Here is a 26,938-nt window from a genome sequence, read left to right as displayed (position 1 = left end):
CTCATTTTGTTGAAAATATTAAAAATAATAAATATGTATGTATTCATATAATACCCAAGTTAAAAAAAAATCTCATAGAGGAAGAAAAATTATACACCAAACTGACAATATCTGTCTATGCAGGCATTAAGTAGGGGGGTTCATTTTCTTGGTTATTTATTTTTGAGCTTTGAATTTTATTGTTATTGCATATTAATTTCATAACCAGAAAAAAATAAGTGGAAAAAAACTGCTTGTACAAAATGAAAGGCAAAGGGCTCCTGAGTCTACAAAGTGCTAGGTGCCCTGTCCCTTCAGGACCAAGGTCTTGGCAACCTCCAGCTCTGATGCCAGAAAACACTCTGTGCCTCCTCCAAAGATAGAGGATAATTGCTCTAGGAGGCAGGCTCTCACACAGAGTGCTGTCACATCTGTTTATCTTCATTATTAGCTCTTTGTTGTTAGATAATGAAACAATACACAAAATCTCTACCTCCCGCAGACAGCCAGGGACCGAGCTTGCTGGGAGGCAGCTCTGTTTCAGTCTTTCTGAGCCTTTGGGTGGAGCTGAAAGGAATGATCACCCCTGGCTCAAACAACCCAGACCAGGAAGCTAAGGTCTTGCATCTCCCTCTCCTTCAGGGTAAGGGAACACTGCCCCCCAGACATGAACCCCATCCCCAGTCCCACAGGCTCTGGTCTTTAAAACATCTTAGTGTTTGGGAATGAAATGCTTTAAAATTCATCACCCTAGGGTTCCCATGAAATGTGCTTCCATGCATAGAAAATGGCTACAAAGTCTAGTTTGTAGGAATTGATGTAAATTGTTCCATTTTAAGTTCCTCAACCAGAAACCTAAAAGCCCTTCCTTCCAGCCCAGCAGAGCCGGTCCAGGAATCCATCACTTCTGCAAAAGGAGGACAAAGATCCTCCTGGGGAATAAGACAAGGCAGCTTTTCTGGAGATGCTCAGAGCTGCCAGCGGCTCTGGCTGTCTGGACGCCAGCCGGGCTCCAAAGGCTCCTATCGGTGGTCATCTGACCCAGATGCCCCCTGCGGCTCCATCTATGCCAAGTGACAGGGAAAATTAATTACATCTTTAAAAGCACAAGGGCTCAGGGTTCTAGTCAGGAGCCCTTCCAGGGGTGAGGGTGTCTCCCTGGAGCACCACAGGAAGTCTGGGAAACTTCCCACAGGGCTAACCACAAGTCCTTGCTTTCCCCTCCCAACACCACCGGCCAAGTTAGAGCTGTGTTCCACGGGGCAACTGTGAGAACGCAGCTGGCATGAGGTGGTATAGGTCCCTGCTCCGAGCTGTCCTCCATGAGAGAGATGGAGGGAGGGGATAAGAAAAGAACATTTTGGGGGGAGGCAGGGACAGTGGGATCTCTGGGGCTCTCTGGCCAGCCAGCCCAGCCTTCTCTGCAAGTTCAGGGCCAATAGAAAAACAAGGTAAACTGGGTTGTGGTGGGGGCGCACGCTTTTAATCCCAGGACTCTGTAGGCAGAGGCAGGTGGATCTCTGAGTTCAGGCCAGCCTGAGAGCGAGTCCTAGGACAACCAGGGCTATACAAAGAAGCCCTGTCTCAAAAAAGAAAAGAAAGAAAAAGGAAGGAAGAAAGGAGGGGAGGGGGGAAAGAAAAGCAAGGAGGATGGTACCCAAGGAAGAAAACCCAAGGTTGACCTTTGACCTCCACATGCACATAAACACAAGTACGCATGCACATGCACACACCAAAAGGAACAAAAAGAGGGAAGGAGGAAGTGAAGGAGGAAGGGAAGAGAAGCAACACCAGGAGGTTCAGCCAGGAAGAAAGCACCCCCAACCTCTCATCCTGCTCGTGGGCAGTAAAGCGTTCCTGGGGTCACCTACAACATGAAGACTGCTCAGCAATTCTGTTTCAAGAAATTCATCACAAGAGAGACTCATGGGTATCTGAAAGAAGAAAAAGACGATGAAGAGAGGGGGAGAGAAGAAAAGGGAGGGGAAGGAAATGTGGAGAGAGAGAGAGAGAGAGAGAGAGAGAGAGAGAGAGAGAGAGAGAGAGAGAGAGAGAGAGAGAACAAAAGCATCAATCATAAGAGGAAAACCTTCTCAACACCCTCAGCATCCAGCCCTGGGGTGCCAGCACAGCTCAGAGGCCAGGGTGCAGGAAGAAGGGTCTGTGAACACGGAGGCCAGGGCCCCTGACAGAGGTCGAGGGGAAGGGTGCTGGCAGCTGTGTGCCTGAGCTCAAGGGAAAGAAGCGCTAAAATCAGCCCCGGGAGGAAAGAGTTCCATGTCTCAGAGTCCTATTTTTCCCCCTAATGCACTGACTTGTATATATGTAATAACTAAAAATAACATTTTTTTAAAATAAAAATGTTCTCCTACCAAAGCTGCTTGAATGCTAAAATGAGCCTGAAGCATAGGAAATTACCTATATTTGATCACTTTGACATATAAAAATAACAGTTTCATATGGCTCCATCTAATTTTGCCAAAACTCTGGAGAAGTGGCGGGACCTGTAGGAACTGTTTTCTCCGACAGGCTTCCGGGACAAGTGAGGGAACTCTGACTCAGTCGGGCCCCTGTGCTAGTCATCTTTCTACCACTGTGAGGAAATCCCTGAGAGAACCCACTTATGCTCCGGCCACAGTTTTGCAGGCTGCACTCCGGCAGCAGATGCACCCATTGCTTCAGGCCTCACGAGAGAGTGACAACCATGCCCCTCGTGGCCAAGAGGCAAAAAAAAAAAAAAAAGAAGAAGAAGAAGAAGCCAGAGGCTGCTGGGGCTGAGATGAGCCTGTTTGTAAGGCCCTAGCAGTGGGACCAGCACCCGTCCCTGACGTATGAGCTGGCTTTTTGGAATCTATTCCCCATGCTGGGTTGCCTTGCTCAGCCTTGATGCAGTGGGGGACGAGCTTGGTCCTGCCTCAACTTGATGGGCAGTGCTTTGTTGACACCCATGGGAGGCCCGCCTCTTTCTGAATGGACCTGGAGGAGGAGTGGATGCAGGGGAGGGGACAGAAGGGAGGTGGGAGGAGGGAACAGGAGGAGAGGAGGGAGGGGAAACAGTGGTTGGTATGTAAAATAAATTCTAAAAATTTAGTAAAAAAGGAGCCAGAGTCCCCCCATCCCCTGTGGAGGAACACCCCACCTCCAGTGCCCTAGGGGACTCCCACTCAGTTTCCTCTTCTAAAAAGGCCCACAGTCCCTCCCAACAGCAGAACACTGGGATCAAGCTGTTAACACAGGGGCCTTTGTGGGACATGTATCCTGACTATCACAGTCCCCTAAGCAGAGTGCGTCTTCTGTCTTCCGAGGGTCATACTTCCTATTTCTAGGCCACCACAAGCTTCCCCTGTCTCACACAACACAGCATCATACACCAAGTCCCCTGTCACTCAGCACTCACGTGATCTTGCAAAGGGTGTCCGTGGGAGGAGCTAATGATGGACGTGCAGTGCCACCCGGCCAGGCTGCGGGGACAGCTTGGGTCCCTGGCAGGCACAGCTGAGCCTCCACTGAGCCAGACCCATGCTTGCAGGCTGCACAGCAGGCCTGAGCCCTGGGGTCTTCTCCCTTCCACTTCATCCTGTGCCTCTGCTAAACACATCGGAGGTGACAGTTACGGAAGTTAAGGAAACTAAAGCTAACATCTGCAGCCCAGGGTTTCAGCTGCTGGGCTCAGTTCTCAGGCAGCCCCCTCCTGTAGGAACTAAGCAGATGGAGCAGTATGGCTGAGGATATCAATGCCAGCCCGACCCGTGCAGACAGCCTGCTCCTTCTGCCTCCATGCTGGACCATGAAGCACACATCAGCCTTTTGTCTACTGGGATCGATACGTTTTAAAAAGACCCCTGTGGCTCCAGGGATTAATCATAAGAGAGAAGCAGAGGTCAGAGGCACAGCTGTCCACAGTCATCAGAAAAATGAAAAGTGGCCATCCCCTGAGTGGGCTGTGCAGGGTGGTTCAATTCCCCAGGCACCAGATACCAGCAAATGGGTAATACGTTCTTGTGGCTGGGTTTATTTCCCCTGGCAATGATTTCTAAGTAAAAGGAGAGACTGCATCAGAGAAAATTGTTTTCAAGCACCCAGATACTTGCGGCATATATAAAAATATATATTCTAAATACGGTTATGTCTTAGACCTTACACACCCAGCCCCAAAGCCAACGTGCTGAATGCTTGGTCCCCAAGTGCTCCAGCCAAGGTTGAGATGGCCAGATGGTGAGGGCTCTGACCTCATTAGTGGACTCATCCACTGATGGAGCGACTGCTCAGAGGGTTTCAGAGGGACAGGCTCTGCTCAAAAGTGAACTCACCCTGTTTCAAGGCCACCGGGAAGTGAGAGCTCTGTTTGACACGGCCCTTCTCAGTGACGCTCTGCCTTGCCACCAGCCCACAGCAACAGGACCAAGACACCGAGATCTGAAACCATGAGTCCTCTCCCTTCTCAGTCCTCTCTCCTGAGTTCCGCTTCAGGTGATCTGCCACAGAAATGGAATTCTGGCTGCCTCAAACACTAGACCAAACACAGTCCCCGTTTTCTCGGAAACGGTACAAGAGGTCCCATGGGGATGCCCCATCTCAGGCCCTGGAGCTGAATGATGTAGAAACTAGGGGTCTACTACTGAGGGGTACACAGCCCTGGGACTCCACCTGACTCAACCTGAGGTTTTATGGGGGTTTCATTTTGTTGTTTTGTTTTGTGTGTGCAGATGTATGTGCGTGTAGTGTGCATGTGCTTGCAGGCGCGTAGGCAGGTGTGTGTGACTGCCTGTGGGGGTCCAAGGCTTACATCAGGTGTGTTTCCACTCACTTTCTACCTCACAGAGAGATGCTCCCTGATTTGGCTAGACCCCGCCCCCACCTCTCAGGGGCTAAGGTGAAAAGTGGCTGGGCGGGGGGGAGGCTGGATCCCCATGCTTGCTCATGTTTGTCCCTGCTTGTCGGAAAGTGTGCTGCCCCATCAGCCAGTTCCCTAGCCCTGGTTCTATGGCTTTGGAAGGCTGAGACTTACTAATAGGAAAACGGCAAAATGCTTATCACAATGGATGAAGCAAGACTGGTTCGTTATAACTAAATAAGTTCACACTTGCTTCTCCTTCCCCCGGTTTCCCCAAATGCCCCTTTTCTGTTCCAAGACCCTATCCAGAACACCACATTACACCCAGCCATCTGCCTCCTTGTGGCTGTGATAGCTGCTTAGACTTTCCTTATGATGACCTACACCAATGGTTCTCAACCTTCCTACTGCTGTGATCCTTTAATACAGTTCCTCATGTTGTGTGACCCCCGACCATAAAATTATTTTCGTTGCTACTTCATAACTGTAATTTTGCTACTATTATAAATCATATTGTAAAGGTTCTCCACACAGAGAGATGCAGGAGACCTGAGGCAGAGAGCACAAATGAACTCAGAGAATTTGCTTTCTGCATTTCAGTTCCAGCACTCTGTGTGTGTATGTGTGTGTGAGAGAGAGGGAGTGTATATGTGTGAAAGGGTGTGTGGGTGGGTGTGGTGTGAGAGTGTGTATGTGTGAGTGTGTACATGTGTGTGTGAGAGAAAGAGAGGAGAATGTGTATGAGAGTATGTATGTGGAGGGGGAATGTGTGTGAGAGGGAGTGGGTATGTATGTGTGTATACGTGTGTGTGAGAGAGAGAGAGGAGAGTGTGTGTGAGTATGTATGTGTGTGAGAGAGAGTGTGTGTGTGTGAGTGAGTGTGTGTATGTGAAAGGGAGTGTGTGTGAGAGATGTATGTGTGAGTGTACATGTATGTGCACGTGTGTGTGAGAGATAAGGGAGTGTGTGTGAGAGTGTATATGAGAGTATGTGTGTGCATATGGGGGGTTGTGAGAGAAAGTGTGTGTGCGTGCATGTATGTGCGTGTGTGTGTGTGTGCGTGTGCATGTGTGCACGTGTGTGTGAGTGTACCTGTGTACATGTGTGTGTGCGCGCACGTGCGTGTGTGTGCGTGTGTGTGTGTGTGTGTGTATGTGTGTGTGTGTGTCTTGCTTATGAAATCCAGCAGGGTCAAGGCAACATCAGGCCCCCTAGAAGTAGAAGACCATCCACAACACAAGATGCGCTCTTGTGAGTACACGTCCTCAGGAAGAGAGCTGTGGGGCCCTCTGTGCAGGCTGGCTCCTGAGGGCTCCAGGTGTTCAGACTCCAAGACAGCCAGCCCCAGGTCCCAGACCTGGGGAATAGCAACCCAATATTCTGCCTCTCCAGGGGGACCATATGGAGGCTCTTTCTGAGCCTCAGGCCATATTGACTAAATTATTGTACTTTCTGATACCAGGGCTGTGTATGAGTGCCCAGAGTGAAGCCAGGGACACAGAGTGAATCCTGTCTCATGGCACTACCTCATTTCATTCACCTCTTTTGGAAACAACTGCAGAAGAGGATGCTGAGGCAGAGCTGTGCCTGGTCCTCGGGTTTCCGTGTGGCAAAGCAAGAATGTAAATTGAGAAAACATCATTCGACCTTTTTCTTGACCAGCTACTGAACTCAAGGCAAAGTGTGGGTTGCTGAGAGCCAGTGAGCATCCCCAGCCACGGTCAGGAGAATGGATAGCATAAACACGAAAGACATGCCAATTGACAATATGAAGAGGCATCCATAGCTTTTGTGAAGGTAAGGAGGCAAGAGCCTGCCTCTCCACCAAGCCGCTTTTCACTTCTGAAGAGACTGACATTCAAGAAGTCCTTGCACAGTGACAAAAAAAAATAGATCAGATGAGACATTGCACATAGGAAAACAAGATGCAAATGTAATCTGCCGGGTACTGGGGTCAAAGCACACCGAATGAGTGTCCAAGGTAGTCCATCCTCACATCTGGAGAAGTACTGAAAGTGAGTGTACAGTGTCTCCAGTCAGTGTCACCAGAAACATCACAGCATGATAACCACAGTCACAGTGTCACCAAGACACACCACAGTCACGATGTCACCAGACACACCACGGTCACAGTGTCACCAAGACACACCACAGCAGTACAGAGTCAAGGCGACAGGAAACAGCAACAAGAGGACACATGGAAGCCCAGTTGAAACAAGTGTGGGGATCATCAACAATGTAGGGACCCAGAGTCTGCAACCAGGACTGACACATGAGACCCTCCAGAGCACCTAGGAGGATGGCAGCACATTTCCTAAAGATTCATTCAGCGCTGCCACCACCAAGAAGTGAACTTACAAAGCTCAGGAAAGGTACCTGTTACCATCCTGACCCAGAGCCATGCTATCCACTGATTCTGAGGAGCCTGGAGAACCCAGGCCAGGCTGGGAAAGGCCAGAGAGGAGGGCTATGAGGATCTATGGCACAAGGCCAAGTCCTGGCAAAAACACAGACTCTGCTTCTGCTACGCTAGACCCTGACTCCCATCTTCTTGTCCGTCCTTACCTAGAGCAGGACTGACCCAGCACCGGACATCTGTGTTCCCACTGCTTCTCTGCCTGGAGTTCCTCTTCTAGCCTGGAGCAGAATGCTGTGCAGGTACCTTGACCAGGTGCGCGCGCGCGCACACACACACACACACACACACACACACACACACACACACACTCACACGTGACTCCCAGCCCTCCCACTGAGCTGTGCCTTCCTCCATCACAGGATGTTAAGGAAGAAGCAAGTGCATGTACATGGTGAGCCGCTCAAAGTGTATGGACACGCAGAACACCAAAGCCTCTGACAACCCACAGGGGGCTCCACGAAGGGGTCAATGACCCGTGGCCATAGTGGTACTCTTTCCAGCCAGCTCACGCCTGTGAAGCCAGGTTGGCCCGGGCTGGCGAGAGTATTCTCTACAGTCATGGCCGTGTCCTTGTGGGCTCACAGCCAGTACATGGGAACTAACGACAGCACTAGGAAGGCTGAAGTAAAGTCCAGAGCAATGAGGAGTTTGATATTGTTTGGCTGGGTGGGCGGGGGTGGTCCCCTGAATGCCTATAATGAGATTTAAAAGGTGGGGCCTAATGGGAGGCGGGCCTGCAGGCATGCTCTTAAAGGAGATATTGGAACTTCACACCCATCTCAACATCACTACTGCCCTTCCTCTCCTGGCTTCCTAGCCACCACGACATGGGCCATTTGCCTCTTCCACTGCTCCTACGCCACATGCTGCCCCACACTGAAAGCAACAGGGCCCAGGGACACAAAGTGAGACCTTTGAAAAAATGACCCAAACTCAATTTTCTTTCCTCTTACTTCGTGGATTATCTCAGGAATTTTGCCATAGCAACAAAAAGCCAACATGGAGGACACGGTAGAAGGATGGTCATGCCAGGGAGAGATAGAAACCAAGAGGGCCAGCACCTCTGGGGATCAGGAGTGATGGCCCCTTGTCTAAAGGGAACCACTGTCTATGATTCACGGACTGTAAGAATGTGGGATTGACCCTAAGGAGCTGTCCATGCATTGCCTACCTGATTACTCTTCCTCAAGCCTTCGGGTTCCCGCTCAATGGAACCACTCTGATGCTTTGACATTTGGGTTAATTGGGCCTGGTTCTCTTTTAAAAAATAAAATAAAACAAAGCTGGCCTTTGGAGGATGCCCATCAAACCAAAACTTCTGCTGTGTGTAGCAAGCGAAGCTAAGTTATCTAAGTTAATATCCATACCAACTAAATCTGGAAGGGTCTCAGCATGCTGCTTGGGTCTGCCTTGATCTCATTCTCAAAATACAGTTTGTGTCTAAATATGAGTGAGCATTCATTGTAATGGAAAATTTTTAATGATCTCACATTAAACATCATCATTTTAGCAGTAAAATAATCGAGCAGTCAGTCAACTGAAGTTCTCCAGGAAAATTCAAAACTGTATACTGCTCTAATATAAACTTCTTATTGAAATACTGTATGTGGACAGAGTTCTATATCATAAATGGAACATTGGCAGCCCCTGAAGGAGGTCCATCCTATGTGACCTCTAATTGCCATCTGCAAGGATGCACCTGACATGGCTGAAGTTGTCTGTTCAATGTCATGTAAAACAGCACATGCAGCACAGACGCTAGGATCTAGGACTTTCTCAGCATCATGGGGAAAGGCTCCTCTGTCCCGTGGCACCCACTTGTAGATTCTCCACTCCCTGCACGCTGTCCTGTATTCTGTGCGAGACTAACACTTGGCGTCCTCATCCGTTCTTCTGCCGATGGTTATCTGGCTTGTTTGCAGGCTGGCGATCATCACCGTGCAGCCGTGGACACCAGCGTGTGTCTCCTGGCAGCTGTATTAGTTTCTTGTGACTGTTATTACGAGTCATCACAAAACTGAGTAGCTTAAAGCACATGTGACATTCTCACAGCTCTTGTTGCTGCAATAGGTGGACATTCAGGTGTCCGCAGGGCCGTGACCTCTACAGCAGGCTCCTGGAGACACTCCGTCCCTTGCATCATCCAGTTTCTTGCGGCTGCTGGCATTCCTTAAGTTGCATCAGAGGGATCTCTGACTCCATGGGCATGTTGCCCTTTCCTTTCTGTGGCCAGCCTCCTTCGGACTCTCCTATAAGGATGCTTAGAAGGGCCTACTCGGAGAATCCAGGATGTTCTCATCTACAATCCTTAATCAGTTTGTAGGCAACTGAAGGCAATATCTATAGGGATTAGGGTGCAAAAATGTTTGGGGCCCTCGTACACACTTCACATTTGCTGGGACTGAGATTGCTTGGGAGGCTGAACATGGGAATTTAACTTTAGCTGATACTATGAGGTGCCTCCCTCAGGCAGCTGTGAGGATTTATTCCTAATCAGTATCTAGAATTCCAGTTCTTGACAGCCTATCATTGTCTGCGTTTGATCAGAGCTAGCCTGGTGGATGTGGGGTACATTACAGCTATGATTTCCTTTGCATCTCCTGATAGCTGGACCTAGTCCAGAACCTTTTTGTCTGTAAATTCTACTGTGTGTGTGTGTGTGTGTGTGTGTGTGTGTGTGTGTGTGTGTGTGCGCGCGCGCGCGCACACACACATGCATGTGCACAAGCATGCACACATAACATCCTCTATCACTTTCCCTATGTGGTTGTCTGCCTTTTTTCTTGTAGATTATTACAGTACATTGTTGGATTTTAAGTATTTGTTAAAATATATTCCACTAAAAACGTGTGTGAAAAAGAAAACAGAATCAAGGTGCCAAGGCCTGGGATGTAAAGCCCAAGCAATCACTTAGCACTAACTCTAGAAAATAAATACTTGTAATGGACTCCAGATCTCCATCAGTTTGGATGGCTTCCAGTAAGGAATGGAAATGACAGCACACTGGTCGTTGTGGAGAACGGGGTGAAGAGGACAAAAGTCAGCCTCCACCTAAACCTGGAAATCAAAGCTAATCTCACCCAGGTAAGGGAAGGCCACTGGGAGACTAAGTTCTGCTTGCATTTCCCAGATGTGTGACTTCTGTGGGTCTTCCCCGGTTCCACGGGCATGGCTGACCGAGTCAGCACGGGCAGAGGCGCATATCCAGAACCAAGTGTTGGTTCCTGCTGCAGTTACCCCCATGTGGGCACAGCAAGGTGGTAATGTCAGTAAAACAGTTCTGCTGCAGCCTGTGAGCCGTTAACTACACCATGCTGCGAAAGAAGGTGGACTGGAGACTCAGTCAATGTGAACTGCAGTGTAAAGCCTGGCTGTCTGATAAAAGGCATTGAGATGGCAGAAGCGTCTACACACAGGGTGCCCCCACCACCACCACAGTCAAGGGCAGCTTCCCTTGCAAGCTGCGATTTTCAACCACCAGCAGGCGACTCCCAGCTATGGTACCTGGGAGTAAAAGAGGTCACGAAGGGTGGCAGGGGTACCATGAGCCTCATGAGAGAGAACAGGGCCCTATACTTCCACCCTGAGCCACAGAATAAAACAGGCTGCCTGCATTTCCAAAGACGGGCACCTCTGCTGATACCTGGCATGCTGGAGGGAGAGCTGTTTCTGACCCATCAGCCCCAAGAGAATAACGGCTGCTTCATCCTATCAGAAAATGAAGGGGAACGGGGAGCGAAAGCCGTAGCCCTCGGGTCTCTGGGCTAAAAAGGGGGCACTCAAACATTTTCTCACTGCCTGTCATGTGGTTAAGTCTGAGAATTCAGCTCCCACCCAACAGAGGGGCTCAGTATATCTGACGATAACCACAGCCCTGCCCTGCCCTAAGCCTGTGCCACAGCCAGCCCAGAAGCAGCAGCAGCAGCAGGAAAGCTCCTGGGAGCCCAGGAAATAGTGACCTGCATCCCAGCGAGGCCAAGGCTGGCTGTGTGCAGACAAAGAGGGGCTCAGCTGACACGTCCCGCTGCAAGTCTGTCCCGAGAGCCACTTCTTCTTAGCAGACAACTGGAAACGTATTTCCCAGGGCCTGGGCCCTGCCTAGAGTAAGTCAAGCAAAGCTGAACAGGTTAACTCCGTGTGAGCAAATTAATAATGTGATGTATGGTTTGTCATAGGCCTTGTCGTGTCTGTAGAAGAGCAGGGGCAATTTAATCTAGCAAGCCTATAAATCTCTAAAGGGTGAAATTAAACATCCGTGCTCGTGAGGCTGGGACTCGGCAGCCACGGCCTCCCACAGAGCACCCTGGGGAGCGAGGGGCTCCTGCCCAACCCTCTCCTATATCCTCAAAGAATCTTTCTTAGTGACCTCAACATGGCCCCATGCCCCTACATGACCCCTATTCTTCCCTGGGTCCCTCTGTGTGTCACCTGTGGATGTGACCATTGTAAGCCCTCTCATGGTCATTTACTCATGATCCTACTCTCAGGCCTAGGAGCATGGTTCCAGAAAGCCCACTATAGCTTGCTCAGTAAACTACACTATGATCACTCCATCTGCTCTGTCCCCAACCCCTCAGGACCACTCAAGGCAGCTCCAGACCTATCAGCCAGGACCCACAAACATTATGCACCCATCTGGGCCCTGGATTCCCCACAAAGGATGGCCCTTCTGCTCTGAAACGGCAAGTTTGGCCCCTTCTCTAGAATGGGGTCTGGGAACAGTCCCACCAGAGCTGGCATTCCCACACCTCCTAGCTTGTGCTTCCCAGGGAAGAGCTTGGACCTAAAACTAGGGCTGAACTTTGGTACCATGAAACACTCTCCAGCAACCTCACCCCAGCCCAACCCATCCCGTGCCAACTTCACCTGGCTCTAAATAGGGAACAGGAAAGACAGACTCAGCAAGTACTCAGCAAATGTCCATTGGATGATGGATGGGTGGGTGGGTGGGTGGATAGATGGACGGATGGATGGATGGATGGATGGATGGATGGATGGATGGATGGATGGATGGATGTGTGGATGGATGGATGGATGGATGGATGGATGGATGGATGGATGGATGGATGATGGATGGGTGGGTGGGTGGGTGGGTGGATAGATGGATGGATGGATGGATGATGGATGGATGGTGGATGGATGGATGGTGGATGGATGGATGGATGGATGATGGATGGATGGATGGTGGGTGGATGGATGGATGATGGGTGGGTGGATGGATGGATGGATGGATGGATGGATGATGTATGTATGTATGAATGGATGGATGGATGGATGGATGGATGGATGGATGGATGGATGATGGATGGATGGATGTGTGGATGGATGGATGGATGGATGGATGGATGGATGGATGGATGGATGGTAGATGGATGGAGCCCTCAGCAAAGGGACTTAGGGGCAACTAAAGTAAAGCATTTGACTCCTCAACTGACTCCTCAATTTGAGCATTGACAAGTACCTGTATATCCAGTCAGTGAATGATAATGGCTAGGTCAGGGGCTACCTTTTAAATGCCCAGAAACCTCCCTATCCCTTGCTTCCTTTACTAAATAAATATCACATATGATGGGTAAAGCAAATGACATACAGGGACTAAAGGCATGGTTCCACAAAACATGAGGCAGGAAACATTGCCAGCCCAGGCCCTCTCAAAACAGCTCTCCACATGGGCTCAAGGCAAGCTGGGGGGACACTGCCCTGAAGAACAGCAACTCAAATATAGCAGCTCCCACCATGGCCCCTGATTAAGCAAAGGTCTGCCGGCGATCAAGGAGAAAATCCATACTTGATAGAAATGGAATCAATTTCAAAGCTAAAATCTGCTAATTCCCAAGAGCAAATCAAGACTGGCAGTTTCCAACCCAAAACATCACAAAGACGGGGCCCCAGAACCAATGGCAGCCCCCTTCCCCCACACACACACACATACACACACACACACACACACACACACACACACACACACACACACACACACACACAAGCTGCAGTGCCCTGGCACTCAAAGAACAAAAATGTTCCCAGGGGAATCTTTACCACAAAGTGAGGCATCTAGCAGGGATGTGGGTTAAGAAAACTGACCATACTCAGTGCCATTCCCTGGAGAAACAGATGCCAAGACAGACACACTCCTGCTGCTGGGGCTCAAGATCTATTTAGGACCGACAGCCAGAATCAGCCCACCCATCCGTCAATCAAATGGCAGCTATCACAGCCACCAGTCAGAACCAGAACCAGCCACCAGTCAGAACCAGAACCAGCTACGGGGCGCAAGGGGGCACCAGTTATCAGAGACATGGCAGGTAGGTTAGAGATAACACACAGGTGCACACTCCTGTTCATGCACATCTGACCTATGACCACACTGAGGAATGTGTGATGCATCCAGATTGCACACATGTGCACACACCTGTACATGCACACCCAACTTATGACCATACTGACTGAGGAATATGAACGTACATCCAGGTTGCACACATGTGCACACACCTGTACATGCACACCCGACCTATGACCATACTGACTGAGGAATGTGTGCGTACATCCAGATTGCACACATGTGCACACACCTGTACAAGCACCCCTGACCTATGACCACACTGACTGAGGAATGTGTGCATACACCCAGACTCTACTTCTTCCTCATCATCACTCTCTGGCCAGTGAGGGCAGTGGTGCAGGTGTATGTGTCTGCCCCTCTCAGGACAAGCCTGGTCACACTGGAGCGAAGACAGCCTGCAGCTGCTGGAGGCTAAGCCCACGTTCCTGAGTTTCCGACTCCTCACACATGTCTCACTCTGCTCCACCCTACCCATGACAGCTGTCAGCAGCTCTGGATAATATGGACAGATGTTCCAGCACATGGCTCACTTACTACACCAAAAGACCTAAAAACATAAACTGTGTTTTATGTGAACAATGCACACACTTGCTGTCAGAGAGACCTGAGAAATCCATCATCCCTAAATGCATGCATTCACTCAATTGATGGTTCTCCTGTTTGGGAAACAATGGATCCCTCAAGAAAATTGCTAATCAAACCAACTGGGGAAAACCATAAACTATATATATATTTTTAAATTAACAATGCATACAACAGTTCAGAGTCATTCATATTTAGTGCTCCCTTGCTGGGAATCAATTTCAGGAATATAAAACCAAACAAATGAAACAAAAATAAAGCATATGCACACATAAACACACACACATATATATATGTACTCACATCAACTGGGAATTCTAAAGGCCGGCATCACTCTCCAAGCTGCCATTTACTAATTTGGGTTTGTGCAGAAGTGGCTGAATGCTTCCAGACCAAGCACATCTCTCTCCCACTAATTCTAGAAACCAGAAATGCTAAGAACCCATGTTCACTTCAAGTGGAAAGTGGAAAACACCCAGGGCCCCAGCAATGGCAGCTGTTCTGAATGGCCACCGGCCCTCTTCCTAATCCCTGTGGCACTTGACTCCCCAGCCATCAAGCAACAGATTGTCCAAACACATACTGCAAACTAACCCTGTGTGCATTGAGGGGGAAGGATCCCGAGTCCTAGTCGGGCTCACCCAGTTTATAAATACGTACCCCAGGAAATGATCCCCCCAAAAAACACCTAGAGAGAGATGTGCCTACACTGCCCCCAACCAAGCCCTCAGGCCAGTCCGGGCTTCCTGGTCCTCAGCCCCTCATCTGCAGAGCAAGACAGCACCAGCCACTTCCAGTGAGAAGGAAAAGCATATAAAAAAGCAAACGCAGCGAACCAGAGCTCAGCACACAGAGCAGTCTCACGTGGACTCACTGCTTCTGCTGGTTTCTCCACCAAACTACCTTCAGATGCTGGAGTGCTTCCGCTTCTAGAAAACACTTCTGGAGTCAGTCAGTGTGGGGATCTTTTTATATCAACCACATACTTTTATCTTTCTTGTTTGATCTTTCAATCACAAAACAACAGATGTACCTGACTTTGGAATGGCGCTGCAGAATTGAGGAAGCCTCTATGCTAGGTTCTGTTAGTGGGCTACCACTGAAACTCACAAACCTCACCTTCCAAGCAAAACAGAAAAGGCCCCAGTCAGCCTGAAGCCACACCGGCACCCCGTGAAGCCCTGGCTATCATAACAGAACCTTGCATCAATTCAATACTGGCTTGCATTCATGCCTCAGAACACTTCAGACATGGGGAGAAAGGTTCCAAGGCAAATGAGTTGCTCACGGCCCCAGGGACAGAGGCACAGCCAGGCTGGAGTCAAGTTCTTGTCATGCTAGATCTCATCCTCTCTTGCAGGAAACCGGGGCAGCTCGTGCTACCAGGCCGGAACATGGGCAGTGGAGAAGGCTTCCATCAGCAAGAACTGTCCACAACAGACAGGCAAAAACTGAGCGCCCTTGAGACAATGGGTCTGACGTAAGGTACGAGACGGGTTTGGAAACATTCAGTGGGGCAGGGGATGTCCAAAAGATAGCTCAAAATGTCAGGGCATTTGCCACTAAGCAACCTGATTTATATACCCAGGTAGAAAGAAAGACCTTCCCAAGGAGTCCTCTAACTTCAATACATGTGCATAGGTATGTGCTCCTGCACACACACACACACACACACACACACACACACACACACACACACACGAGTTATTAAAATGTAATGAAGGATGACAGGGAATAGAATAAAGTATTAGAGAAAAAAGAAAAAGGAAAGAAACATCCAGATGGAGGAGAAAGGAACCTCTGGTAGCTGGGCCTGCCTGACTGAATACAATCTAAACCAATAAAAATTCAAAAAGGCCCTTCAGTGGGAAACCAGAAGGCCCATTCTGTGGGCTGAATCAGCCTCACCCCCACAGCCCCTTCTGGTACACACACACACACACACACACACACACACACACACACACACGGCTTGCACATTGCAGTACCATGGTTCTGTCCTGCCCATCACTGACCTCAAGCTTCTGTCCTAGGTTTCAGGATCCAAGCATGAAGATGTCTTGGTTCCAGCCCTAGTTATAGGGAGAGGCAAGATAATGATGCCTCTGGGGTTCAGTCAGTTGTCATTCATGCCAGGAGAGCACTGAGGATCTACTGTGTGCAAGGCACAATTCTAGATGCTAGGGATACGGAAGTGAACAGTCTTTACATTTAAGTGTAAGAGACAGACAATAAACAATGAGCAGTGTGTGTGTGTGTGGTGTGTGTGTGTGTGGTGTGTGTGTGTTGTGTGAGAGAGAGGAGAGAGCTGGGTATTAGGTGCTAAGAAGAAACACAAAGCTGCATTAACAATGGAGAAGTGATGCCAATGTATGGAGGGTGGTCAGGGAGCTGGTATATGAACAGACAATGGAATAAATAATGGAGCAAGCCAGGCAGGCGTCTGAGGGAGTCAGAAAGCTGATGTGAATGCCTAGAGGCGTGAGCAAGCCCAACAACTTGACGTCAAGGGATAAGAGGGGAAATCATTAGCTGAAACCATCAAGGGTGGACACTGTGGCTTGGACCCAGGTAGTAGACTGTGACAGGATGGGCGGTAAAACAAAGGCAAATTAGGTAAGGGCTGTCTGCCGGGAGCCTGGGCAGCCTTGAGGGGTCACACTTAGGGAGAGAGAACTATGGAAATCGGGTCAAGAATGCAGTAGGCAATGGGGAGTCACTAACTACTTATGAAAGTGAGACAGACTAGCATTGCCCCATCTGACCAAGGGCCAGTCTCAAAGTCCAACCCTAGGAAACCCCAGGGCCAGCACAGAAAAATAACCAGGGCCAGTAAGCCATCTCAGTGAGTAGAGGCACAGGCTACCAAACCTGATGAGCTGAGTTCAATCCCCAGAGCCCATGTGGCAGAAGGAGAGAATCAACTCCCATAGGTTGTTGTCCTCTGACCTGTTAGTATGTGCGCGCACACACACACACTGTTAAAAATAAAAGGGGGGCAAGCCAACCCGCACAGATGGGGTTGCCCAACTTCAGTACCAGCAATGGGTGAAGTTTCACAGAGCCTGACAGTATGACCTTGAGGGTGCTGCCCTCCTTGGGCTCCCTTGAAGGTCTGGACAGGGACAGAGTGAGGGCCAGCTGCAGAAGAGGCGAGAAGCCAGTGCCCATGATGCTGACTCAGCCTGTGCCAGCAGGCTGCTTGGAGACTCCTGCTGGCCCTGGCCCAGCTGGTGGGGGAGGCATCGGAGAGGAGGCGTTGGAGGAGAGATCCCCCCTCAGAGCTGTCACCCAATCATCCTCCAAGGGCATGAGTAAGCACCCTTCTGGCCCCTGCCCCGTGGGCCATCACCTCAAGCATAACCTATGTCAGGAATGGCTACCTGCCCAGCAGTAGCCACACCACTCCCCACCAGTGACTTACATGTCTCTCATCCTCATGGCCACCAGCAAGACAAGGAAGTGGGAGCAGGAAAAGAGGGCACACGGTCCAGGCTGTCACCATACCCGGGGCACAGGCTGCAGGGCAGGGTATGCAGGTGTGTGCCATTTGCTCTGGAAGGGCCTCCAGGCCCACGAGGGCTGTGTGTAACCTCCACACCTGTATGTTCCTAGGGTCGGAAAGAACACCGTGGTGTCTTTGGAGACCCTCACCTGTTGAGTCACATATTCAGAGCAGAGAGAAGATTGTGGGGGATACGTTGAGGGCTAGAGGATTCCTCTGTGTCTAGGTACTACCGCATCCTGCCCCTCCAACAGGCCTCAGTGACCACTGCCCCACCTCTAACAAAGCCCTGGTTGATGCCAACTTCACTATCAAATGTGTTTTTCCTCTGAGTTCCTCAGTTTTGTCTAGGAAAAGTCAAGGTGTTTTAGCGCTCCCTCTCAGCCTCCAGGGGTGTGATTGGTGTCTTTTACAATTATCTTTTATTTTTATCTAGCATTTCTTAGCTCAGTTGGCAAATTGGATATTTATGCACCTCCATTTCACAAACCGTCCCCACCAATTATTACTGTGAAACTAATATTTTATTCAATAATTTTTTTTAAAAAACCCATAGGGGTGTACTTCAGAACTATCGTAGGGATAGTGATGCAAACTAGTTAACAAGCTCCCACTTAGGCCTGGGGTTGCCTCCCAAGGGCAAGAGGAAGACAACCAAAAGCTGATGGTCCTCGATGGCAGCTCCTTCCAGCAAGAAACGAGTCTGGCTCACACCTACTCACAGACCAACTGCGTCAATGGAGTCCAGCACCCGAGACATGGAAATGCAGCAGTGGGGTGAGGCTGCCTGCTCCCTAACACCAGAGAGACGAGAAGAGCCTGGAGGTGGCCCACTGCTACGGCCAGCTCAGAGACTTCCCCAAGGGTAAGCAGACTAGGGTTGGTGGTATTGATTGGAGGACTGTTGGAACCTCCAGCTCACAGCCAGCTCCAGTTATCTACTACTGCCTTCCACATTGCTCAGAGTCCCTGCAGAGTCCAAGTCTGCATCACCCCCTCCCTCTGTCCTAGAGTTCTGAAGCTCAGGAGACCCTCTGCACCCCGCTATGACCACTCGGCAATCAGAGTGCAGGACAACATGGTTCAGTCACTCTGGCCTGAGTCCCCGGTCTCCAGGCTGTTGCTGACCGGGAAAACCTCTGTCTCACCTCACTGGAGCGACCCTGACCCAAAGGGAGATTGCCCATTGGCTCTTGGCACCTGCAGATCTGTACTTCAGAAAAAGTTGTTCCTTCGGACCCTTAAAGCTGGCAGGTCTTTGTTTCTGAAACCACTGTCCTTTCTCAAAGGGTAAGCAATACCCATAAGGGGGGTCATGGGGCTTGAGAGACCAGGGACGAACCAGCCCAGGGAAGAAAGACTGAGAACAATATGCCAGGTTTAAGAACTTCACCCTGCACAAGGCGAGGCTGAACCGGATACATTTAAATTCGGATTTGAGTCTGGCCTCTGTCAAGTCCCATACAAATAGATAGCAAAGAATTAAAAGTCTTCCGAAAGTAAAGTCTAAGACTAGCAGGCTCCGTCTAAGGCACCTTACAGCCAGGGCAGGCCCTTGCACAGCTCCATTGATACCTACTTCTATCCCTGCCGGACTCGGGAAGTTCACCCACGGTTTTGGCATATAAAGGCCTGCTGCCCATACTGCCCAGTGTAAAAACAAGGCTCAGAGAACCTGGGATCAATGTTTGCCTTCATCCTCTATGCCCAAGTCCTCTTGCCAAGCTCTGCCTGCCAACAGGAAGTAGCCAGGCTGAGGGGCATGTCCCCACCGCACCCCCAGAGAATACCGGGCGTGGAATTTTTAACTGAGTTTCTCCCCCCGGGCCTCATTATAAAGGGAAAAGGGGGGTGGGGTACCGATCAATGATCGGTTGCCTGGGAACGGAGTTGCCGCCCAACATTGGGACTTAGTATCAGTACCAAGCAGCTCCCCCTAACCGGAACAGACTAGCGGCCGGGCCAATATAGGGGGACCCAAGCGAGTGACCAGTTCCTCTGGCTGTGCCAGGTAGCCCCTCGCCGCGGCGCAGCCAGCCCCTGATGACCGAGCCTCCAGCTGGTCCCTGCCGCGCCCGGCCGCTGGTCAGTGACGGGGAGGGTCCGGCGGGTCCGGAGAGAGAGGGGCGCTGGTCCGCAGCACCCCGAGGTCCCAGCGGCGGCCCGCCCTGTCGATGATGCCCCTCTGGCAGTCCAGAGCCCTTACAGGGTCCGAAAGGGAGCGCTGGGACTACAGCATCCGAGCCTCCCACTGCGCCCCGGCCCCCCCCCCCCCCACTACGCCGAACCGGGCATCCCAGGCTACCGCCGCGGCCACTCGGGCGCCCCGGGCCCCGCTTACCTGCTGCCGCGATGCGCCGCCACCCCCGACTGGGTCGGCGAGGCCGAGAGCGGGGCGCCGCCGCAGCTCTTTGTGAGCCCGCGCCGAGCCGCACACCGAGACTGCTAATGAGCCCGGGAAGCTGGATAGCGGCGGGCGCGCCCCGGACGCCGCGCACGGCACGCAGGGCCGCCTCTGCCGGGTGCACGCGGCGCGGCCCGGGAGCACCCGCACCCACACCGCCCTCGCCGCCGCCACACCGGCCGCCCCCCTACTCCTCCCGCGCCCGGCCACCCCAGGACGGCAACGCTTTCCCGAGAGACCCTAGGGATTCAAGGGATTCAAGACCGCGCGGGCACGCACGCAGAGCGCAGACAAAGATGCTCCGGCGCTGAGCGCGGCGCCTCCGGGCGCGGCGCGGGGGACAGCGGCGGGGCCGGCAGACGAGCCCACCTGGGACCTGGGTCCTCGGGACACGGGCTGGGGCCGGCTCCACGAGTCGCGGTGGAGCCCTAGGGAGCACACAGATTCCTGAGAGTGCGCTGGGAGCCGCCGGTTGGGGAGCCTTAGAAGTCTGGTCCCTGGCGGGCAGAACAGGTGAAGGCGATGCTGCCGGTGCCCGCACCCTGCCCCTGACGCCGCGCTGCCCCCTGGCGGGCTTCGGAGAGCGTGCGGCGCTGAGGGGCTGCGGCGACCGCGCCCTGCTCTGCCGGCTCCCGCTCTGTGCCGAGCCCCGGCCCGAATCCCATGAGTCCCTAGAGGATCATAGCCTCAGAAAGCCTTTCTTGAGGGGAGAAGCCTCGTCCTGCTTCCCCACCATCGATTCCCTAGGCCTTCTCACCGGGTCCCTGGTGACCACCGACTCTCTGATACCTGTGTTGTCTAGGCTGTCCGGAATGGAGAGGCCCCCTAACCTCCAATACCCCCACAGAGAACCAGCTACCAGCCCCTCCTTGTAAGCAAGCGTCTTGAAGCCCTTGAAGGTTAGATAGATGCTGGTGTCACCTTTGACCTTTCACTCCGTCCTATGCACTTGTGGCAACCCGCAGGTCTAAGGCATACGGGGTGCCCTGTATAAGGGACAGGGGCTCCCCTATCTCACTTGAGCCGCCAACGCTTCCAGTTGACCTAGGCTCTCTCTTTTTTTTTCCTTTCAGTGGTGGATTGGGATGAAGGCTAGGTGCCACAAAATCAGAGTGTCACAGAAGGAAGAAAGGCTGAGTGGTGTGTGGAGAACTCTTCTTGATATCCACAGTGCCAGAAGAGACCCTGAGTAGGGCCAGGAGAAAAGCTGAGTGTGGGGGCAGATCTAGTAGGGACCTCCTGGGGCTGTGGCCCGTCTGCCTCTCTCCCTGTCTGTCTCCCTTCATCTCCTCTCCCCCGGCCAGTCACAGCAGAGCAGCGTCCGTGGCCAGGAACCAAACAGGTCAGCTCCACCCTAGACCTGTTCTCCCTCTTCCTAGAGATGAGCATATCTTACTGATTAAGTTCAGCCCAAGCTTTTCTCTAAATGCAAATGGTTCCACAGTATTAAATGTTAAGTGTGAGGTCCAGAGGTGTCCATATGCTTTGCAGTGCACGGGACGTTGTGCACACACTAGGCAAGCACTCTACTGACCTCCCCGGAGCTATGTCCCTATACCCTTGTTTTCTTGAGATAGGTTCTTGCCACGTAGCTCAGGCTGCCTTTTAACTCACTGTCCTTTCTCGGCCTGCTAAATGCTAGGACTACAAGTGTATGATGTCTCCCTTGGCAGTCTTGCTTGGCACTAAGGTGATCAAGCTCCATAGGAAATTAGACACCTATGCTTAAAGATCCGTACTCAGCACCCACTATACCCTGTGTCTGGGTAGCTTGAGGCCATGCCCCTCGGTAACTGCCTTTGAGCTCTTTCCAGACTCACAAATGGTAGTCAGGAGCAACAGTGTCTGGTGTCCACAGAATCAAACATCCAGGCCCACACCCAGCATCACTCTAGAGAGACTGGGTCAGCCCTGCTCTTCAAAGCCGCCTTAAAGAATGGAGTGGAAGATGTACTAAGCTTGCTACAAAAGTGAAAACTCCTGCCTGGAAATCAGCTCCATAAGCAAAGAAAACCATAAAAAAAAAATGTTTGCAAACCAATCGTAGTTAATTTCACTAATATATACGTAATACTGAGATATGCTTTTAAAGAAATTTTGACTGAATTAAAGATAAAATGGGCAGTTCTCAGGAAAGGAAATACAAATGACTTTTATCTCTTTTAACACTTGTATTACATTTTGAAGTGTGTGTGTGTCATGGTGTGTGTGTGTGTGTGTGTCATGGCATGTGTGTGTGTGTGTGTCATGGTGTGTGTGTGTGTGTGTGTGTGTGTGTGTGTGTGTGTGTGTGTCAGGGTGTGTGTGTTGAGGTCATAGGACAGCTTTCAGCAATTGGTTCTCCCCTTCCACCATGTGGTCCCAGGGATTGAACTGAGGTCATCAGTCTTGGCTGCAGGCTCCTCTTAACCGCTCAGCCATCCCACAAACAACCTTCAACACATGTGGTGCTGGGAGTGTGTCTCCACAATGGAACACATGCATAGCATATACGAGACCCTGGCATTGCTCCCCAGCATCACAAAAGAAAAGGAAGGCAAACTGAAACCACACTGTCAGAGACTCGGGTGACAACAGCACACTATGTCCCAGAAGTCAAGGGGGACCGCAGACTCCCTCCCTACCCAGGAGTGTAAACGGTAGGACATCTACAGAAGAAAACCCAACCACTCCTGTTAGAATGGCACGCGATATTGGAGAAATTATTTTGGCCACTCCACGTAGTTAAAAGGATATTTATTTAATGGCGTAACTCACAAATTAAGTAATGGGTAGGTCGCAGGGTCTGGGGAAGGTGTAATGCAGTCCAGCGGTGTTCTCCGGAGCTCTGCACAGTCAATCTGCACCGGTCAGCGTTCCGGCACCGAGAGAGCGCCCAGAGCGAGCGCTGGCCCATCCAGCTCTCGGGTCCCCAGGCGCCTCCCCTCGCCCCGCCTCGTAGGCGTGACAGTTGCCAGAGTCTCAATGGGGGTTGGAACTTCCAGAACCAAGCTGGAATGGCTACCCACTACATCTCCCCCTTTTTGTCTAAATAAGAAGGTTCTAAACTAATACAAGAGTATATACAAAGGAATGGTTATCAAATATTGTCCAGAAATAATGAGAGATAATGACCTAGATAAGATGTAACTACAACCAATGCAAACAATATCAAGCAAGAAACACATACTAAAATCCAGAGAAGTATAGAGCATAGGTAAACAGCATGTTATAAAGATCATTGCCTGTCACTTTGCACCTGTCAGCTTTCTCTGACAAACCTGCCATGAGAGCTTCTTAAAGGGGAAGTTCATTAGGCTCAGTCTCCAAGGTTCCAGTCCACTGGTCAGTTGACCTTGGCCCTGACACAGTTGACCTCTGGTGACACAGGACATCATGCTGAAGAAGCTGGACATACATTGCTGAAGAAGCTGCTCACGGAGGGGTGGGGTGTGGTGGAGGGGCACCATTTACAGTCCCCTTTGAAGGACACGCCTCCAATGACCTAACTTCCTCCCTCTGGACCTCACCTTCTAACAGTGCCAGACTGTAGACCACGCATCTAACACACGAGCCTTTAGTCATCTAAACTGTAGCAAGTCCTTTAACATAATTCCAGCTCCGACGTGTCGAAGGGTTCTTGCGGGGAGGAGAGAAGAATGAGGAAGTATTAGATAGAAATATAGACCTAGATGAAGAGAAAGAAAGAGACACAGGATAGCTTTGGGAGGGTCCTGGGTCAATACCCAGTCACCCAGAGTTTTATTCTAATGGGCTTTTTATACACTAGCAAGGAGAGAGGCAAAAGACTTCCCCTTTTCAAGATCAAAGCACAATATAAAGCCAAGTGCAGACCCTTCCAAACACCTGGTAACCACACCCCTGGCGAAATCATTCTATTATGCAGCCCTGCTGGGTAAAGCAAGTTCAGAGTCTCTGGCCTTGAGTAAAGTCTTACTAGGGAGCCTCTGTGCATTTATATCTATGGGAATAGCATACATGTGCAAAGGGGCCCAAAGCATGGTCACTGTAAAGTAAGGGACTATCTGCAGCCTTAGTGTTCCTAAATGGAGGACAGTTATGCACACTGGGCATATCCGAGCCCTGCAATTGCATGCAGTCAGAAGAGAAGAAAGCAGAGTCCCATGGGATGGTCTCTGGAACATAGTGGTAAGTGAAAGGACAAGGAACAGAGATTTCAGGTGTCCCTCCAAAGCCACATGTCCACGTCCATGATTAAAGGGAAAGGAAGCAGTACACCTGTAATCTCAGCACTTGGGAGGCTGAGGCAGGAGGACTGAGTTCAAGACCACACTGGAGTACACAGAAAGATGGATGTAAAAGGGAGGAGAGGATAAAGGTTGACTCAGGAGATGCCTTCATGCAACTGTAAGCCTCTCTCAGAAGACCACAAGAAACTAATAAGATGCTGGTCATCCATGGATAGAAATAAGTGGCCAAACAGGAGTAACAGAGAAAGTTTTCATTGTCTACTTTTTTTGCTTTTGAAATATTGCACATTATCCATCCCTGGCCGTTTTATTTTATTTTTTTAATTATTCATAGCTTCAGGGCTAGATCCTTTGGAGGATAAAAGATCCCAGCGCATACACACACACACACACACACACACACACACACACACACACACACACACACACACACACACACACACTGAAGTTGCTCATCTGGCCAGGAGAAGCAGAAGATCTATGGAAAGAGACCAGGTCCCAAATCCCCCTCCAGGGCATTTCCTCAGTCACATGAAGGCCTTCCACTAGGTATTGACCCTCAAAGGTTCCATCAACTCCCACAAGTGCCAGCAGGAGATCAGGTGTCAACATGGCCTTGGAGGGACACCTGAAATCTCTGGTCCCTTCCTCTGGGGAGAGAAATCAAAGCCTGTGTATTTGGATCATGTGGCTATGCTACCTACCGCCACTTACTGGCTGTATTCATGAATTGCAGGCCTGTTGCCAGTGCGTGCAGGGCAGGAGTCGGTGACCAGGTCAGATTTCCTGCAAGGCATTGTAAAACTACAGCCAAAATTCTTAGCTCTTGCCATGACTTATTTCTTAAAATAACACATGCCTTTCTTGCATAGGAAAGAATATAGACATTCTGAGTCATATACTAGTGAGGATGCATCCTTAATAATTTCCATGCAACAGAAAAATTGCCTTTCATTCCTGTGCTGAATATATCAATAGGTGCATCTGATTGACAAATGGGCAGACCATCCCCCCGACCCCAGAGGTACTGCTCGGCAGAAGCCTCTCTGGGTCTCACCTCTCTTAATGACAAGCACTTGGGTCCCCCTTCTTCACACCACCCTTCATCCTCATACAGTCTGAAGAATCATGATCCAGCAGCCAGACCTAAATCTATCTTAACTAATACACTATGTGTGACAAGGCCTTAGGCAAATCACCCAGAGCCTGTATGGCAATTTCCTCCTCTGTTCCCTTTCTAGGGAGACTGACTTCAAACATCCCTAGTATCCAGGATGTCCAAGGACAAATGTATCCTCAACCATATCTTGATGTTCTTACTGTCAGGATTTAGGTGAGTGAGGACATTACCCGCCAGAGCACACTCTAAAGGATTCTTCCCCAGCCCAGAGCTTTGTATTGGAAGACAGAGAGACGGGGCGTGGAAATGCCTTTGATGACCATGGAAGCAAAGAACCTCCCTAAAAAGTAACTGCTACTGATTTCTTGGCTGAGGGTAAGATGTAGATTCTGAAAAAAAAATATCAAGGCTTTGTAGCAACAAAGGAATAGTCACAAACCACAGAAGCCTCTGGTTCCCATCCCTCCAAACCCTGGCCTCTGCAGCCACAGTGGATAGAGTGAAGGGTAAGGTACCTGAGGAGAGGGGTGAAGACACCCTTGCTGAGAGGCAGAGCCTCTAAGGAAGGAGCAGCTGATGTGCATGGGAAAGGCAGCACTCTGCTCCTTGTAAGGGAAGTTACCAACGGAGTCTGGTCCAGGTGGGGTGGAAAATCACCAGTGCCGTCCTTTGCTCTCTGGTGGCGGGAACAGAGAGCAGGTCAGGGAGACGAGATGTGGCTCTCGGTAGCATCTCTAGCAGAGATGACAGACAGTACAATCAGCAGAGTCACTGTGATACAGTCGCTGTCCATGTTCACAGGTTTCACGTCTGAGATCCAAGCAAGAATTGAAAATATTTGGAAAGGCCGGTCTGGGGGTTTAGCCCAATAGTAGAATGCTTGGCTAGTATGGGCAAGGCTCTGGGTTTGATTTTCAGCACCACAGATACAAGGGCAGGGTGAGGGGTGGGGACTGGCTTGAAACAAATTGTACCTGTCCTGAACCCATATTGATTTTTCTAGTCCTTATTCCTTAAACAATGCAGTGTTAAACTATTTTACAGCATTAGGTCTGACAAGCTGGCTGGAGATGAAGTAAGGTCTACAGAAAAGCGTGTGTAGGTTCTGTGCAAGTGCTGTGCCCTTTCTTTACAGAACTTAAGCATCAGCTGGGCATGGTGGCATATGCCTGTAATCCCAGCACTTTGGGAGGCAGAGGCAGGTGGATCTCAGTGAGCTTGAGGCCAGCCTGGTCTACAAAGTAGTTCCAGGACAGCCAAGAGAAATAGTTTAGAGATCTTGGCATCTTCAAGGGGTCCTGAGTCCATCTCTTGTCCTTTGTGCATGCTGGACACTGAAGAGTGGCTGTGATAACCAAGGCACTTCAGCATGCCTGTGTAAAAAGGGCTTGAGCTGTACCAGCACAAACATGTTTCTTACTAATGGAGAGGAGATGGACAGACTGGGAATAACCCTCCCGTGTGAGTCAGGCCGAAGAAAGGATGTTGGAGCAACAGAAGATAAGCTTCAAAGGGGACCAGGACAATCCAAATCAAACCCA

The 26,938-nt window shown here is 50.5% G+C and overlaps 1 protein-coding gene across 6 annotated transcripts in view; it reads right to left on the bottom strand.

Moving 5' to 3' along the window:
* Positions 1 to 20,624, bottom strand: part of Apba2 (amyloid beta precursor protein binding family A member 2) — a 233,298-nt gene extending 212,674 nt beyond the window's left edge. For 3 of the 6 annotated variants that reach the window (XM_015994740.3, XM_076544361.1, XM_076544313.1), the window contains exon 1: positions 20,436 to 20,624. The gene's annotated coding sequence lies outside the window, so the exon portion shown is untranslated. Of the gene's footprint in view, positions 1 to 14,460; positions 14,479 to 20,003; positions 20,233 to 20,435 lie in introns of those variants that run through there. The other 3 variants (XM_015994739.3, XM_076544363.1, XM_076544303.1) reach the window with 3 other exon arrangements.
* Between the last annotated feature and the right edge of the window lie 6,314 nt (positions 20,625 to 26,938).

Source organism: Peromyscus maniculatus, chromosome 1 (assembly GCF_049852395.1).
Source record: "Peromyscus maniculatus bairdii isolate BWxNUB_F1_BW_parent chromosome 1, HU_Pman_BW_mat_3.1, whole genome shotgun sequence".
NCBI classification, from domain to species: domain Eukaryota; kingdom Metazoa; phylum Chordata; class Mammalia; order Rodentia; family Cricetidae; genus Peromyscus; species Peromyscus maniculatus.
This window is presented reverse-complemented; position numbering and strand designations above follow the sequence as displayed.